Source organism: Castor canadensis, chromosome 9, assembly GCF_047511655.1.
Source record: "Castor canadensis chromosome 9, mCasCan1.hap1v2, whole genome shotgun sequence".
Taxonomy (NCBI): Eukaryota; Metazoa; Chordata; class Mammalia; order Rodentia; family Castoridae; genus Castor; species Castor canadensis.
This window is the reverse complement of record NC_133394.1, coordinates 22,271,293-22,287,794: the sequence shown is the minus strand read 5'-3', so window position 1 is coordinate 22,287,794 and position 16,502 is coordinate 22,271,293. Positions and strand designations below refer to the sequence as shown.

Genomic DNA, 16,502 nt, shown 5'->3' with positions numbered 1-16,502 from the left:
CAGCCCCCGAGGCGCGGGAGGAGCCGCAGCCGCCCCTCCGTTCTGGGGGACCTCGCGCGCCGACAGCCTCGCAGGGCGGAACGCGGTGGCCGCGCGCTGCAGCTCGGCGGTGCCCTCCTCCCCGGATCCCGGCCCCCGCCCCGCGTACCTCGGCCGCCCCCGAACCGCAGCCTGGGATTCCGCTGTCACAGCCCCGCCGGCCGGGCTCGGGGTTCCTGGGTTTTCGGCGTCACAATAATAAGGAAGTTTCTCCGCAAGCCTGCGGGCGGCGGAATGCGCTGGGGGAATGACACTTCACCCGACCAATAGGCGCGCCTTGGGTGTGGGCACGGACCAATGACTGCCGCGGCGGCACGGGCGGAGGCGGGGCGGTGGGGGCCGCGGGAGGGAGGCGGGGAGAGGCCCAAGCGCAAGAGGGAGGCGCGGGCTGCTGGAGGTGACAGGACCCGCGAGCCGGGCGAGGGGGACATCATCGCTGACATACGAGCCAAGACCGGCCTGGAAGGCACTGAGCGTTCGGCCCAAATTAGATTGCTTTTCACTGATAGGGAAGCAAAGAGAAGATCGCCGCTTGGTTTCTTTTTGGGTTTTGGACTCTTGTTCTTATTATTTATGCAGAAGTGACCAAAAGCCCCTGGGAGGGGGCGGGGGGAAGGTAGAGGGTGACAATTGAAGGTGAGTGCAGGAGGCTTCTGTTTTGCTCGCGTTTGGAGGACTGGAGGAAGTGCAGAGCCCAAGCCCGGGGGGTGCTAGCTGCGGGGCTGCGCGGTGGGAGAGGCGGGAAAGAGGTCAACTGCAGCGGCCGGCGCTGCCCGCGCCCTTCTGGAGAGTTGTGGATTGGAGAAGAGAACGGTGCTGCAGAAGAAATGAGGGTTCCAGGAAGCAATGAAAAGAAGTCACTGAGCCTGGCATCTTAAGTAATAATCTGAAAGGCACCGTGTGGCCCAAAAATATGTACATATTTGTCCTCCTCCCCTTCCCTGGCACCTCCTCCCCAAGTGCTTTCAGAATCCCTTGTCTGATCCACAGATAATCTCCTGCAGAACACATTCTGGCAAAGGTGACTTATGTGTCTGCCCTCCTTGCATTAGAAACGCAGAACGCTGGGGGAGTACCGCTTGAACCCCAAGGAATGGTTCTCCCAGTGGAAGAATTTCTATAACCTGGCATTTGAACCAGGACAGTTCTTCCTAATGCCATTCAAATCACCTCAGGTCTGTAGTCATCTGCTCTGAGAACCCAAGAGATTGACCAAGGAGGAAAAAGTTTTCGTGACAGCAGGGGACATGGCTCAGTGGTGAAGTGTATTCTGAGGAGGAAACATGTTGTGTATGAAATCAGACAAAATGTGAAACACCTCTAAGACAAGGCCCTGGGACTCAAGTGATGGAGGCTTGCATGAGCCAGGGCCTGGGTTCAATCCCCAATACTAAAAAATAATAATAATCCTAATTTAGACATGGTATCACCAAAAAGAACTGGGGAGATGCCCAAAGAGGGGTAAGGAGGGTACTTGAGAACAGTGAGTGAGATTGTATTTTCATGTGTCAAATCTGAGGTTTATAATCAATCAGCATTTGGGTTGATATCTCAGGCCTATGATGGCTCAAATGTTTTCATGTAAAATGCGAAGCTGGTTATCAAAGAGTCAAGCCTGAAGGTGGGGTAGGAGTGATGTCTAAATAACCAACTAAGATACTATAAGCTTATAGTATCTTATGTATCTTTAGTATCTTTTTTATGGAAAAAAAAAAAAACAGCCAGAACCCTGGGAACTTACATGTAGAACAAACAGTGATGATACTCCAGTACTTTTTTTTGGTGGTACTGAGGTTTGAACTCAGTTTTAGGTTGCTAGGCAGGTACTCAACCACCTGAGCCAGGCTCCCAGCCCTTTTTGCTTTATTTTTGGATAGGACCTCTAGCTTTTTGCCTGGGTCAACCTAGGTCATGATCTGCATATCTATGCCTCCCAGGTAGCTGGAATTGTAGGCATGAACCACTACACTCAGCCTGTTTTCCTTTCAACTGAACCACTGTACTATGTATTTCCACAACAAGCAGGTCCTGTCCCTATACCAAAATGTTTTTAAATGGCTCCAGCACCAACAACAATCCTCATAGCATGTATTTAAACTGGTTTGTAAAGATCATAGTTCAATTTTCTTCTATCCATTTCCTTCTGACTTGCCCTACAAATATACTATCTATTGAGCATCTAGTACAATCCCCATACTGATGGATACATTGGTCAGCAAAACAGAGCAATCCCTGTGGTCATCAAGGGAGAGGGCAAACAGTTACATCAAGGAATATGTAATTGTAAACTACAATAAATTTTATGAAAGACATTCATGTTGAAAATAAGAGACTAAATAAATTCTAATCATAACTTTTTGCAGGGGATGGAGGAACTGGGATTTGAACTCAGGGCTTTGTACTTGCAAAGCAAGTACTTTACAGCTTGAGCCACACCTCAAGTCCATTTTAGTCTGATTATTTTGGAGATAGATGTCTCGAACTATTTGCCAGGCCTGGCTTCCCAAACTGCGATCTTCCTGATCTCAGCTTTCCAAGCAGCTAGGATTACAAGTGTGAGTCATTGTTGCCCAGCTAAACCTTTTTTTTTTTTTCTTTGTTGTTCTGGGTGGAGGTACATTATGGCATTTACAAAAATTCTTACAATATGTGAAATATATCATACTTTAACTTACCCCCTCCACCATTCTCCTTTATCCCCTATGCCTCCATTCTGAAATAGTTTCAACAGGTCTCATTTTTCCATTACATACATGTGTACACAATGTTTGCTCCATACTCACCCTCCACCTTTCCCACCTCCTCTCCCCTCCCACTGATACCAACACCCCCAGGCAAGACCTGGTCTGCCCTCCTGTTAAAAATGACATTTTTGTAGCCTCAAAAAAAATCAAATACCTAGGTGTAAACCTAACAAAAGATGTGAAAGACCTCTACAAGGAAAACTATACACTTCTGAAGAAAGAGATTGAGGAACAAAAAACCAAAAATCGCATGTTCTCCCCCATATGTGGACATTAGATCAAGGGCAAACACAACAAGGGGATTGGACTTTGAGCACATGATAAAAGCTTTAGCACACAAGGGAGGGGTGAGGATAGGTAAGACACCTAAAAAGTTAGCTAGCATTTGTTGCCCTTAACGCAGAGAAACTAAAGCAGATACCTTAAAGCAACTGAGGCCAATAGGAAAAGGGGAACAGGTACTAGAGAAAAGGTTAGATCAAAAAGAATTAACCTAGAAGGTAACACCCACGCACAGGAAATCAATGTGAGTCAATGCCCTGTATAGCTATCCTTATCTCAACCAGCAAAAACCCTTGTTCCTTCCTATTATGGCTTATACTCTCTCTACAACAAAATTAGAAATAAGGGCAAAATAGTTTCTGCTGGGTATTGGGGGGGGAGAGGGAGGGGGTGGAGTGGGTGGTAAGGGAGGGGGTGGGGGCAGGGGGGAGAAATGAACCAAGCCTTGTATGCACATATGAATAATAAAAGAAAAATGAAAAAAAAAAAAGAGATTGAGGAAGACTATAGAAAGTGGAGAGAGCTCCCATGCTCATGGATTGGTAGAATCAACATAGTAAAATTGTCTATACTACCAAAAGTAATCTACATGTTTAATGCAATTCCCATCAAAATTCCAATGACATTCATTAAAGAGATTGAAAAATCTACCGTGAAATTTATATGGAAATACAAGAGGCCACGAATAGCCAAGGCAATACTCAGTCAAAAGAACAATGCTGGAGGTATCACAATACCTGACTTCAAACTATATTACAAAGTAATAACGATAAAAACAGCATGGTACTGGCACCAAAACAGACATGAAGACCAGTGGAACAGAATAGAGGACCCAGACATGAAGCCACACAACTATAACCAACTTGTCTTTGACAAAGGCGCTAAAAATATACGATGGAGAAATAGCAGCCTCTTCAACAAAAACTGCTGGGAAAACTGGTTAGCCGTCTGCAAAAAAACTGAAACTAGATCCATGTATATCACCCTATACCAATATTAACTCAAAATGGATCAAGGATCTTAATATCAGACCACAAACTCTAAAGTTGATACAGGAAAGAGTAGGAACTACTCTGGAGTTAGTAGGTATAGGTAAGAACTTTCTCAACGAAACCCCAGCCGCACAGCAACTAAGAGATAGCATAGATAAATGGGGCCTCATAAAACTAAAAAGCTTCTGTTCATCAAAAGAAATGGTCTCTAAACTGAAGAGAACACACACAGAGTGAGAAAAAATATTTGCCAGCAACACATCAGACAAAGGACTGATAACCAGAATATATAGGGAACTTAAAAAACTAAATTCTCCCAAAACTAATGAACCAATAAAGAAATGGGCAAGTGAACTAAACAGAACTTTCTCAAAAGAAGAAATTCTAATGGCCAAAAAACACATGAAAAAATGCTCACCATCTCTAGCAATAAAGGAAATGCAAATTAAAACCACACTAAGATTCCACCTCACCCCTGTTAGAATAGCCATCATCAGCAACACCACGAACAACAGGTGTTGGCGAGGATGTGGGGAAAAAGGAACCCTCTTACACTGTTGGTGGGAATGTAAACTAGTACAACCACTCCGGAAAAAAATTTGGATTAAGAAAATGTGGTATCTATACACAATGGAATTTTATGCAGCCATGAAGAAGAACGAAATGTTATCATTCGCTGGTAAATGGATGGAATTGGAGAACATCATTCTGAGTGAGGTTAACCTGGCCCAAAAGACCAAAAATCACATGTTCTCCCTCATATGTGGACATTAGATCAAGGGCAAACACAACAATGGGATTGGACTTTGAGCACATGATAAAAGCGAGAGCACACAAGGGAGGGGTGAGGATAGGTAAGACACCTAAAAAACTAGCTAGCATTTGTTGCCCTTAACACAGAGAAACTAAAGCAGATACCTTAAAAGCAACTGAGGCCAATAGGAGAAGGGGACCAGGAACTAGAGAAAAGGTTAGATCAAAAAGAATTAACCTAGAAGGTAACACACACACACAGGAAATTAGTGTGAGTCAACTCCCTGTATAGCTATCCTTATCTCAACCAGCAAAAACCCTTGTTCCTTCCTATTATGGCTTATACTCTCTCTACAACAAAATTAGAAATAAGGGCAAAATAGTTTCTTCTGGGTATTGAGGGGGTAGGGGGGGAGAGGGAGGGGGTGGAGTGGGTGGTAAGGGAGGGGGTGGGGGCAGGGGGGAGAAATAACCCAAGCCTTGTATGCACATATGAATAATAAAACAATTAAAAAAAAGGTAAAACTGAAAAGTAAAAAAAAAAAAATGACACTTTTGTTTGTTTAAAATAGCTACACAGGGAATTTCCTTGTGGCACTTCCATTCATATACGTATTATAGCCCAACTTTGTTCATCTCCTCTATTTTTCTTCTTTCTTCCTTAGTCCCTTTCTTATGGTGATTTCAACCGGTTTAAAAATTCTATGTTCATTCTTGCATAGAAACTACATCAACCATACTCACCTTCTTAGCTTCCTTCTTTTACCCTCCCCCTCTCTTTTGTGACCTCCCCTTAGCATGGGCTATTTTTCATAATATTGCTGTATTTGTAATAGGTCTATATTCTGCATCTGAGAGAAACATGCAGCTTTTGGCCTCTGAGCCTGGCTAACTTCATTTAAGGTGATGATCTCTAATTCCATTCCTTTACCTGCAGATGACAAAATTTCATTCTTCTTTGTGGCTGAGTAAAATTCCATTGTGTATAAACAGCACATTTTCTTTATCCATTCGTCAGTAGTGGGGCATCTTGGCTGTTTCCATAACTTGGCTATTGTGAATAGCGCTGCAATAAACATGGGTGTGCAGGTGCCTTTATTGTAACCTGACTCACATTTCTTCATGTATATCCTTCGGAGTGGAATTGCTGGATCATATGGCATTCTATTTTTAGTTTTTTGAAGAGCCTCCATACTGTTTTCCATAGTTAAACCATAACTTTTGATGAAGGGAAGGGACCACATAGTCCAGCTCCACTTCTAGACAGAGGAATCCCCAGTGATGGGGATGATGCCCAAGGCTGCTGGCTTTATACAGAATACCAGCTGATTTCCTCCATTCTTCGCAGCTCTCTTCTTAAAGTGCGGGTGCCTATTTTGAATTGAAGCAAATTTTCAATAGAAGCCATGAATACCATCTAAAAATGATTGTTTTTCTTCTGTCTTCTCTGTGTTTATCTTACTTGCCCTGCACATTCTCTTGGTAAACTTAGAAAGGAACAGATAGACTTCTGGGAAAAAAATACATTGTTTCTCAGGTGTACATTGCTTTTTGTTGTTGGTTTTAGAGACAAAGTCTCACTATGTCCCCCAGGCTGGCCTCAAACTCTCAATCCTCCTGCCTCTGCTTCCCAAGTGCTAGGACTACAGACATGACCCACCAGACCCAGCTCTCAAGATACACTTCTGAAGGCTATGTTTCTTCTCTCTAGGAGGGAAAGGCACTGATTGTTTGACAGGTAAAACATGTGTACCGTGTAGGACTATCAAATGACAAAGATGCTTCTTAGCCAGCTCCCCCAAGAAAGAAGTACTCATTTTCTCAGTCTAGTCACTACTTTGGGAAAAATCAGTTGTAAAACTAATTTTTTACTGTTTTTTTTTTTTAATACATCTTGTCCTATATATGCTTAGGCCAAGGTTTTTGAAAACTGTCCTTTAAGGCATGGCATTAATTAATTAATTAATGTGAAAAATAGAAGAAAAATATCATGATAAATTCATATTGTGATCAATCAAATAATCATTTCATATTATTGAATATGTTCTGCATGTAATTGTGCTAGATAAAAAGAATCATTCCTGACTAACAGAGCTTTGTAGCTATTAAGATTATTCCTTTATTTTTCTTTACTAGTTATTAAAAGTTTAAGTTTGCTTTTTTTTTTCTCTCTTTTCAATTTGCTTCCTCCAAATTTTTTTCAAACCATTTGGGTCTTTTGTTGTTGTTTGGGATTTTTTGTTTGTTTGTTTAGCTCTTTTAATTCTTAAGCCATTTGGATGAAGCACAGAACCTCATCTGAAATATAAGAAATTCATCATTATCATGCAAGTTGAAATTTGTTAATGTTAACAGGATTTGAGTGGTTGAATGCATTCTGTGAAAACCTTTACGTTGAGCTTTGGTTTGTCTCTGGAGATTCATGCAATGTGCCTTTAGGAAGTGAAATCTTGCATGAAGCTTTATGGCTCTAAATATCCTGAAAATTGTCTTCCTGGAAATGGCAGCCAACATATTGCTATGCGTGGACTGACAAAATGCATACTTGGAGGTGTAAACCAAGAAATCACAAATGAGATTAAAATAAAAGCAAAGACCGTTTATACTCAAGTACAGAATAGACTGGAAAATCAGGAGACACTGTTGTATTAAGTAAGAAAGACTGGATTTTTTTTTTTTTTTTTTTTGGGAGGGAGAAGGAATAGAGTCTAGCTATGTAGTCAGGCTGTCCTGAAATTGGGGGTCCTCCTGCATCAGTCTCCTGAGTGCGGGGATTAAAAATTTGTGCCACCACTCGGTGCCTGAGTACTTAAAACTTTAAGGGATAAAAGGAGAACCATAGGGGTAACCTGAAGTAACTTGTTTTACTTTCTATTGACCCTGTTTGTGACAAGCTGTTTTGAATGCTTTACTTGGTGCTGGGGTCTTTTATACATTAAGCTATACATGACTGGTTACTGGGAGCCACCTTCTGGGGGCTAGCAGTAAGCAATAAACCTTTTAAAACATCAAGACAACCACTTTCCATGACTAGAAACCGGAATTCTGTAGTCTTGCAAACACACTCTTAACAAATAGCACTCTTATCCTGGAAGTCAAAGATGAGGGACTAAGGTCTGTAAGACAAACTGCAGCCTGTCAAGTGGCTGTCCTTGAGGCTCATAAAGAAAATTTGCTCTCTCTCTTGACCGAACTGGAGCCATCTTAATGTTTCATACATTCAAGGAATGCTGCAAAGACCATGTTTGTCACTGTGGGGCTGCACAGGGTGCACATAGTTTAACTTCCAGAACCTAGACAGTTGTTTTAACATTCTAAAATGCAAGGAAAGATCATCTTCACAAATTTACTTGTGTAAAGCCAAAATAAAATCATAGAAGTGAAAAACCCTTTACCTTTGAAGTTTTACTAAATCTGAGCCAAATGAAATTTTAGACATTTTATTACAGCCTAGAAAGTTAAAGTGAAATGTGTGGAATTTCAAGAGGGCATTCATACAACAATAGTAGCCAGCTTTTATAGGTTGCTCATAAAATTTGGAAACACAGGCAAATATATATAATAAATGGTTTGTCGTTATTACATAGTAAATGAAATGTGTTGTCCCTGTAACAATGTATTTGTTCATATCACATAAAGCACAGTGCATTGTCCTACAGTTTTCCTCGTCCCAGCTAAGGCAGCAGCAATGTATGTCCTTGGTAGTTCTCCCTCTGATTGTTACTGAATGAACTATGTATTAGCATACCCCAGGAGAAGCAAGTCATCAAGGCAGTTCAACCTGTAAAACTGATACATAACATCGTATAGTTTATTGAAGTCTGTAATAAAATATTGTCTGTGTTTCCAGATTTTATGGCTGCCCTTTATTATAAAAAGGAGACAGATAAACTGGTATTTATCTTTCCACTGGCCTTCAGCACTATTTCAGCCTAAGTGCAGGTGAAATCTACTATTACGTTTACCTGTAAGTTAGTGGTTAGCCAGCTTTTCTGACATTACAGCTACTATGTATTTTATAGTTGATTCTGTTTCCCGCTTTCCATTGGCTCTGAAAACCAAGGGCAAAATGTGTACCTCCTGTACAGATTTTTTTTTTTAATTTGAGACAGGGTCTTGGCATGTGTATTTGAGGTCTGGCCAACCTGGCCTCAAATGGGTGATCTCACCTTCCTAGTGCTGGGATTACAGGCATGCACCACCATACCCTGGCTATAGAGAATTTTACTGCATACATTTGGAAAAGTAACCTTCAGTTTCTTTTAAACTTTCCTGTCAATTTCACATATATAGGATGTATTTACTATGTGAAAGGTGTTAAGTCTGGTTGAGTGGTTCAAGTGCTACAGCACCTGCCTAGCAAGTATGAAGCCCTGAGTTCAAGCTCCAGTTCTGCCAATCAGCCATAGCTAACATTTTTTTTAAATGAACATATCATGCCAGACACTGGTGGCTCACACCTGTAATCATAGCTACTCAGGGGGATCAGAGAACAGGAGGATCACAGTTCGAAACCAGCCTGGACAAATAGTTCATGAAACCCTACCTCAAAAAAAAACCTTCACAAATAAAGGGGATGGGGAGGTTGGTGGAGTGGCTCAAGGTGTAGGCCCTGAGTTCAAATCCCTGGACCAAAAAAAATGTGTTAACCCCATATAAGAAAAAAAAAAGATAAAAATAATCTGTCCTTTCACCAACCATATTGAGTTCTTAACAGCTTGACATTTCTAATGCATATATATGCAATTTTAAGTGACTAATTCTATACATATTTTTTATCCTGTTTTCTGAATTTAACAATATTTTCTACAGAATTAAGTACTAGTGTACAACATCACTTTAATACTGCATGGTATCTGAGAAAATGGGTATTCTGTCACTTATTTAACCAGTTTCTCCCTAGTACATGTTTAAATTGTTTACAATACCTTACCATTATAAACAATTGTGCAGTGCAGCTGAACAGTGGATAGAGCTGAAATTTTGTCCTCACCCTTGGGTAATTCTTTAAAATAAATTTCTAGAAGTGGTATTGATAGGTCAGGCAGACCTATATGTTCCCAGCCATACACACACAATGTCTGGCTTCTGTCTATCCCCTTTACACTAATTTTTAAAATCTTTTAAAGTCTTTACTGAAATAGATGTGATATAAACAATAAACCTAAAAGATCTTCTAGTAAAGAATAGTATGCACACATCTAAACACTAGCTTAGGTGAGATGTTTCTCAATATTCATTTCAAAAATTACCTAAAAGAATAAAAATATCATGGGCTGTTGGTCCTTTGCCGAAAGTCTGTTTTATGTTGTGTGTTTTCTCCAGTCCTCCCACATCCCTGCCAAAAATAAAGGTTCCAGAAAGGAAGTTCTGTACAAATTCAAACTGTTGTTAATCATTTTGGTCTTTGGTACACACGCACAGCCAGTAACAATGAGTTGACAGTTCACCAAGTTCTACAGCAAAATAAGAAGTAAAGTGTCAGAATTTGTGTCACCAGCAATAGATGATAGCCAGAGGAGGCATTTTATTACCCAGTTCTCAGAAAACAAATGTGGTGCCATGATTTATAACATCATCGTGGTCTTATTGCCTTTGCCATTCAGTCACTTATTATTTGTACCAGTGTTAGCCAAGCTTTCCAGAAAAATTTGCATGTATGTCAGGTGCTGGTGGCTCACGCCTGTAATCCCATGTACCTGAGAGGCTGAAATCAGGAGAATCACAGTTTCAGGCCAACCTGGGCAAATAGTTCACAAGATCCCATCTCCAAAATAAGAGCAAATTGGACTGGAGGTGTGGCTCAAGTGGTAGAGCACCTATGCATGAAGCCCTGAGTTTGAACCTTAGTCTCAATAAAAAAAAAGATGGACACATTGAGTTCTTTTTTAGTCTACTATGATTGAATCCCTAAGCCTCCGGCTGGTAGAAATAGAAGGCAAGGCCTGTGGGAGGTGAGCAGTCATGACAACAGAGCCCTCCTGACTGGGATTGGTTCCCTTATAAAAGAGACTCCATAGAGCCAGCTATCCCTCTCACCATGAGGCACAATATATGAACATAGCTGAGGACACAGCTCCTCACCAGACCCCACATCTGCTAACACCTTGATCTTGGACTACCCAGGCTGCAGAACTGTGAGAAATAAATTTCTATTTATAACCTACTCAGTCTGTGGTATTTTGTGATAGCAGCCTTTGGGGGAGAATGGTACTATTTCATCCAAGTTTCTTGCCCAGTTCCTTTTTGGACTAACTGAAAAAATAATAATAATTCAAGGCACTTTGTCTGTATTGTGCTGCTGTCACAGAATGTCACGGGCTGGTTAATTCAGAATAAGTAGAAATTTATTGGCTCACAGTTCTGGAGGCTGAGAAGTCCAGGGTGCTGACATCAACAAGGGCCTTCTTGCTGCATCATCACATGGCAGAGGACAGACAGAAACTGTGTCCTTAAATGGAAGAAGAGCAAAGAGGCAAAAAGAAGCCCAAACTTACTGTTTTTCATTAATCTTACCCATAGCCTAATCACTTCTCAAAGGCTAGTAGTACTAGAATATTACCAATTAAATTTCAACCTGAGTTTTGGAGAGGACAAACATCCAAACCATAATAATATATAGTTGTCAGCCTGGAGACAGCTCAGTTGAGTCCCCTAATGAACCTTGCACCTTATTTACTTGGTGTTCTAAGGAATTGTACTAATGTGTCTGAGGGTAAATGGCCTAGAATATGTGGGTAGTTCAGTAATTTCCCCTCAAATTCGTGTCTTCCTAGAATCTCACGATGTAAATTTATCTGAAAATAGGGTCTTTGCCAGTGCAATTACTTAAGACGAGTGACACATGGATAAGCCAAAGGACAGCAAACCACCACTAGAAGCTAGGAGACAAGCATGAAACACATTCCCCCCGGCAAAGTCTCCAGAGGAAGCCAACATTGCTGACACCTTGATGATGCACTTCTAGACTCCAGAATCGCGAGAGGCTAAATTTCTGTTGTTTGAAGCCACCTGGGTTGTGGTGCTTTGAAACAGAAGCCCTAGAAAACTAGTGTAGAATATAAGAATGATGCCACACGTACCTTTCAGCTTCTACTATTGCAGCTGGACCAAAAAAGGTACCTGCTTTGTTGTAATATCAAGAAAACATGATGAGTTGTTTTTGTAATGACTAGAATTTCATGAAGGTCAGAACTCATAAATGAGTCTTATACATTAAATCACAGGCTTTAATGTAGTACGGTTATGACATCTGCCACCGGGTTACTTGCCAGGCTCAACTGACTGCTTTGGCATCCTAGTTCAGAGTTCTCTTCCTCCTTGAGTTCCATGTGTGTTCTTCCCAAAGTGTCAACTCAATCAAAAAGAACTGTGCTTCCTAAGGACAAAGCCTGTTCTTAATCAAAGTATATGAGGCACTGTACCCCAGCTCGAGCTTCCAACAACACTGACTTCCCTTTGGAAGCATAATCTGTTTTATAAAGTGATGTCCACTTGATATTTTGTTATACTATCAGTCAAGCAATATCTTCTTATGAGTTTCACTCAGAAAGCATATAAATTTACGAGATCAAACTTGTATAAGACTCATTTATGAGTTCTGACCTTCATGAAATTCTAGTCATTACAAAAACAACTCATATTTTCCTTGATATTATAACAAAGCAGGTAACTTTTCTGGTCTAGCTGCAATAGTAGAAGCTGAAAGAAATTTACAATTATTTTACTTTCGTATTGAAATAGTATTTATTATACAAAGCAAGAGTGAAATTAAGGTGAAACTTCATGTCTGTGGAAAGGACCCAGACAAATCAATCAGACCCACAGGAAACTCATTGAGTACAGACCTAGCCCATTGCTTATTATATTAGTGAAGGGAAATCTTGACCCATAAAATTTTATTTTAAACACACTTAAAGGTGATTGGGAGCCAGTGGCTCATGCCTATAATCTTAGCTACTTGAGAGGTAGAGATCAGGAGGATTGCAGCTCAAGGTCAGCCTGGGGAAATAGTTCTTGAGACCCTATCTCAAAAATACTCAATACAAAAAAGGGCTGGCAGAGTGGCTCAAGTGGTAGAGCACCTGCCTAGCAAGCATGAGGCCCTGAGTTCAAACCCCAGTGACATACATATATACACATACATATATATAATACCTAACTGTTAAGTTAGAACTGTATGGAAGTGGAAAACCAGTTCTCTAAGCAAATTGCTGAGGGAAGAGTTTCTGACCCTAGGTCAGCATCTGAAGCATCCAGTGCCTAGGCTATGCTTAGCTAAGCTAAGCTTCATTGCAAAGGATCTCCATAGTGTATAGGACTGACACCAAATTTCACTACAGAGACAGTTTGATTAGGACCAATAGGGCATTCTTGATGATATCATTGAATAAAAAAAGAGCTGCTGCTAATTAAAAACTACCTTTTTATGTCTCATCTAGTCTTTGAAAAGAGATTATTGGTAATAACTACCAAGTATCCACAAAACTCCTATGGAAACATAGATAAAATATTCTGTAAATCACCAAAACCAGAATCTTTTAAAGAACATGTTTTCAACAAATAAAATAACTCTCAGCCAGGGTGCAGAATGGCTACGCCTGCAATCCTAGCTACTCAGGAGTTAGAGATCAGGAGGATAAAGGTTCAAAGCCATCCTTGAGCAAACAGTTGGTAGACCCTATCTCGAAAATACCCAACACAAAAAAAGGGCTGGCGGAGTGACACAAGTCGTAGAACGCCTGCCTAGCAAACATGAGGCCCTGAGTTCAAACTCCAGTGCCACCAAAAATATAAATAAATAAATAAATAAATAACAAAGTAACTCTCAACAAGTTCTACTCCTCCTTGCAAGCTGGCTCTGGAGGCACAAGAAGTCCCGAAATCGGCCAAGAAGGGAAGTACACCCAGCAGTGCGTGGCAGTACCAAACTGCAGTGAAAGAACAGAGAGTTTTCATGGAGTTGCTACTGCTTTCTCTTCTTCTCCTCCCTTCCTCCTTTGTTGTGTGGTATGCCAGAACATTAGGGTAGAATTCTTTTTTTTTTGGCAGTACTGGGATTTGAACTCAGGGCCTCATAGGCAGTTGCTCTACCACTTGACCCACTCCACCAGCCCTTTTTTGAGATAGGGTCTTGAGAACTACTTCCCCAAACTGGCCTCAAACCATGATCTTCCTGATCACTGCCTCCTGAGTAGCTAGGATTACAGGCGTGAGCCACCGGCATCAGCTAGGGCAGAATTCTTAACTTTCTTTTTTTGATCTTGTCTCCTGTGAGACTCAGCTGAAAGTTATATATTGCTTCTTCAACAGGTAATTTATTCACACAATTACAAAAACTATTTTAGGGTTGAGTTGTAGTTTAGTGGTACAGCACTTGCCTTGCATGCATGAGACCCCAGGGTTTGATCCCCAACACAATAAAAAGGAAGAAGAAGAGGAGGGGGAGGACCATTCTAGGAGTACATGGGCTCTCTGTGTCTAGGAATAGACCCATGCACTCCTCTCCTATCATTTTGAGCCTCTACTGCAACCTCCTTCCTTTTTTTCCTTTTGTTTTCTTTTTCTTTTCTTGTATAGTTTGGATTCACATTATTGATTAAAAACTTTTTGCAATATCATACATTTATTAAATTCCTTTAAAATATTCACATAACATATTGACTTCTTAATTTTTTTTGTTTTGCTTTTTGTTTCTTGAGACAAAGTCTCACTACATAGTTTCAGGGCCTAGAACTCATTGAGTAGCCCAGGCTGGCCTCAAAGTCATGATCCTCCTGCCTTAGCCTCCCAACAGCTAGACTTACAGGCGTGTACTACTCTATGCAGTTCAGATGGTCCTTATGTCTTATACATTCCCATTGTAGAGCCTACAATAAGTGCATCTTCTTTTTCTTTTTCTTCTTCTTCTCCTCCTCCTTCTCCTTCTTCTCTTTTTACTGGGGTTTGAACTCAGGGCTTTGCTAGGTAGGCACTTTACCACTTACCCTTGCCCCCAGGCGAATAAATACATATTTTGTCACTATTATTGTGCTGATGGTAATAATTATGATGATATAAAGGGACATTATGATATTGTTTTCACAACACGGATACAGTCCTTGACACTTTCTATTTCTGGTCTAGCTAAATAAATACATTCTCTTAAACTGTTTGCATTTCTGTTAAACTATTCAGGCTTTCATTACTGTGTGCAAAAGATATTTTTTAAGATGTGGTCTGCTATGCTGCCTAAGCTGGTCTCAAACTTATGAACTGAAGTAATTCACCTGCCTCAGCCTCCTGAATAGTAGGGACTACCACACCCAGCAAATGGCATTTCTTGACTCTTTAATTTTTTCTTCTTTTGTGGTGCTACAGATTAAACGTAGCACCCTACCACTGAACTACGCTCTCAACCAGTGTAGAAAATGTTTATGGTGCTTCACTATGGAAATATTCTAGAATAATGTCTGACAAATATTTGGCCTTCATCAAGTATAGGAGGGAAAAATCTCTTCTAGTGTCCTAGAATCTGCCTGTAACATTGCCTCTTTTATCCATTATTTATCATCTGAAAAATGAAGTGGTTATATTTGATGTTCTTTGAAGCTCCAAAATTCACTATTTCTACAATTTTGTGAAGAGGGCCGAAAACTAATTTAACCCAGAAGTAACTCTTTCTTTCCTTTTGAATTGTTTTCCCATATACTGCTCTCAGTTGACAGCACCATTCTATGGTGCCAATGGAGACAAAGCAAACTCTTTCAGTAATTGCTAGCTATATCTAAATCCATAGTTATTACTTGAGCAGCTATTATTTGAAACTTCCTTTTGTATAATAATCTTATATTATATATATATACATAAGTATAAAATATATTTTGCTCTAATGCAAAAAAATTTAATCAGGATATATATGTAGCACCCACATAAATGTTCATGTGATTGAAGATATTATAATAAAGTAAACTTTTATTTTTGGTGACACCGAAGTTTGAACTCAGGGTCTTATGCTTACTAGGCAGGCACTCTGCCACTTGCGCCACACTCCCAGCCCTTTTTGCTTTTGATGTTTTTCAAATAAGGTCTCGAATTTATGCCCAAGCCAGCCTGAACTGTTATCCTCCTATTTATGTCCCTCGTAGCTGGGATGACAAGTGCACACCACCACACTCAGTTTTTTTCTGTTGAGATGGGGGTCTCATGATCTTTTTGCCTCAGCTGGCCTCAAACTGAAATCCTCCCAATCTCTACTTCCCAAGTAGCTAAGATTACAGGTCTCAGCCACTGCACCCAGCCGCAACAAACTTTTAAAGATAAATGTATAATTAGAGTTGAAAATGGGAAGCTGTAATTATGTGGTCTTTGACTCAAATACTTAAGTCCTGTGTTAGAAACCTCTTCTCTTAAGGTCCACAAGAGAAATATATGCACAGAGGATGCAGCAAATAAAAAGAAAAAACTTGCTACTAGACAAGGCCTTTATGTCAAACTTCAATACAGAACTTAAGGAAACAAGTTTGGAACTTGAAAGAAAAGATAACTTTGGTTCTACCTTGCTACACTAAAGACACTTGCGCCTAGCTGGGCACCAGTGGCTCACGCCTGTAATCCTAGCTACACAAAAGGCAGAGATCATTAGGATGGTGGTTTGAAGACAGCCTGGGGAAATAGTTCTCAAGACCATATCTCAAAAAACCCCATCACATAA

At 40.5% G+C, this 16,502-nt stretch overlaps 1 protein-coding gene across 4 annotated transcripts in view; it reads right to left on the bottom strand.

The window, feature by feature from the left end:
* The window catches only part of Herc3 (HECT and RLD domain containing E3 ubiquitin protein ligase 3), a 162,493-nt gene extending 162,220 nt beyond the window's left edge, over positions 1-273 (bottom strand). For all 4 annotated transcript variants that reach the window (XR_012435616.1, XM_074041346.1, XM_020174608.2 and 1 more), the window contains exon 1: positions 149-273. The gene's annotated coding sequence lies outside the window, so the exon portion shown is untranslated. The remainder of the gene's footprint in view (positions 1-148) is intronic.
* Between the last annotated feature and the right edge of the window lie 16,229 nt (positions 274-16,502).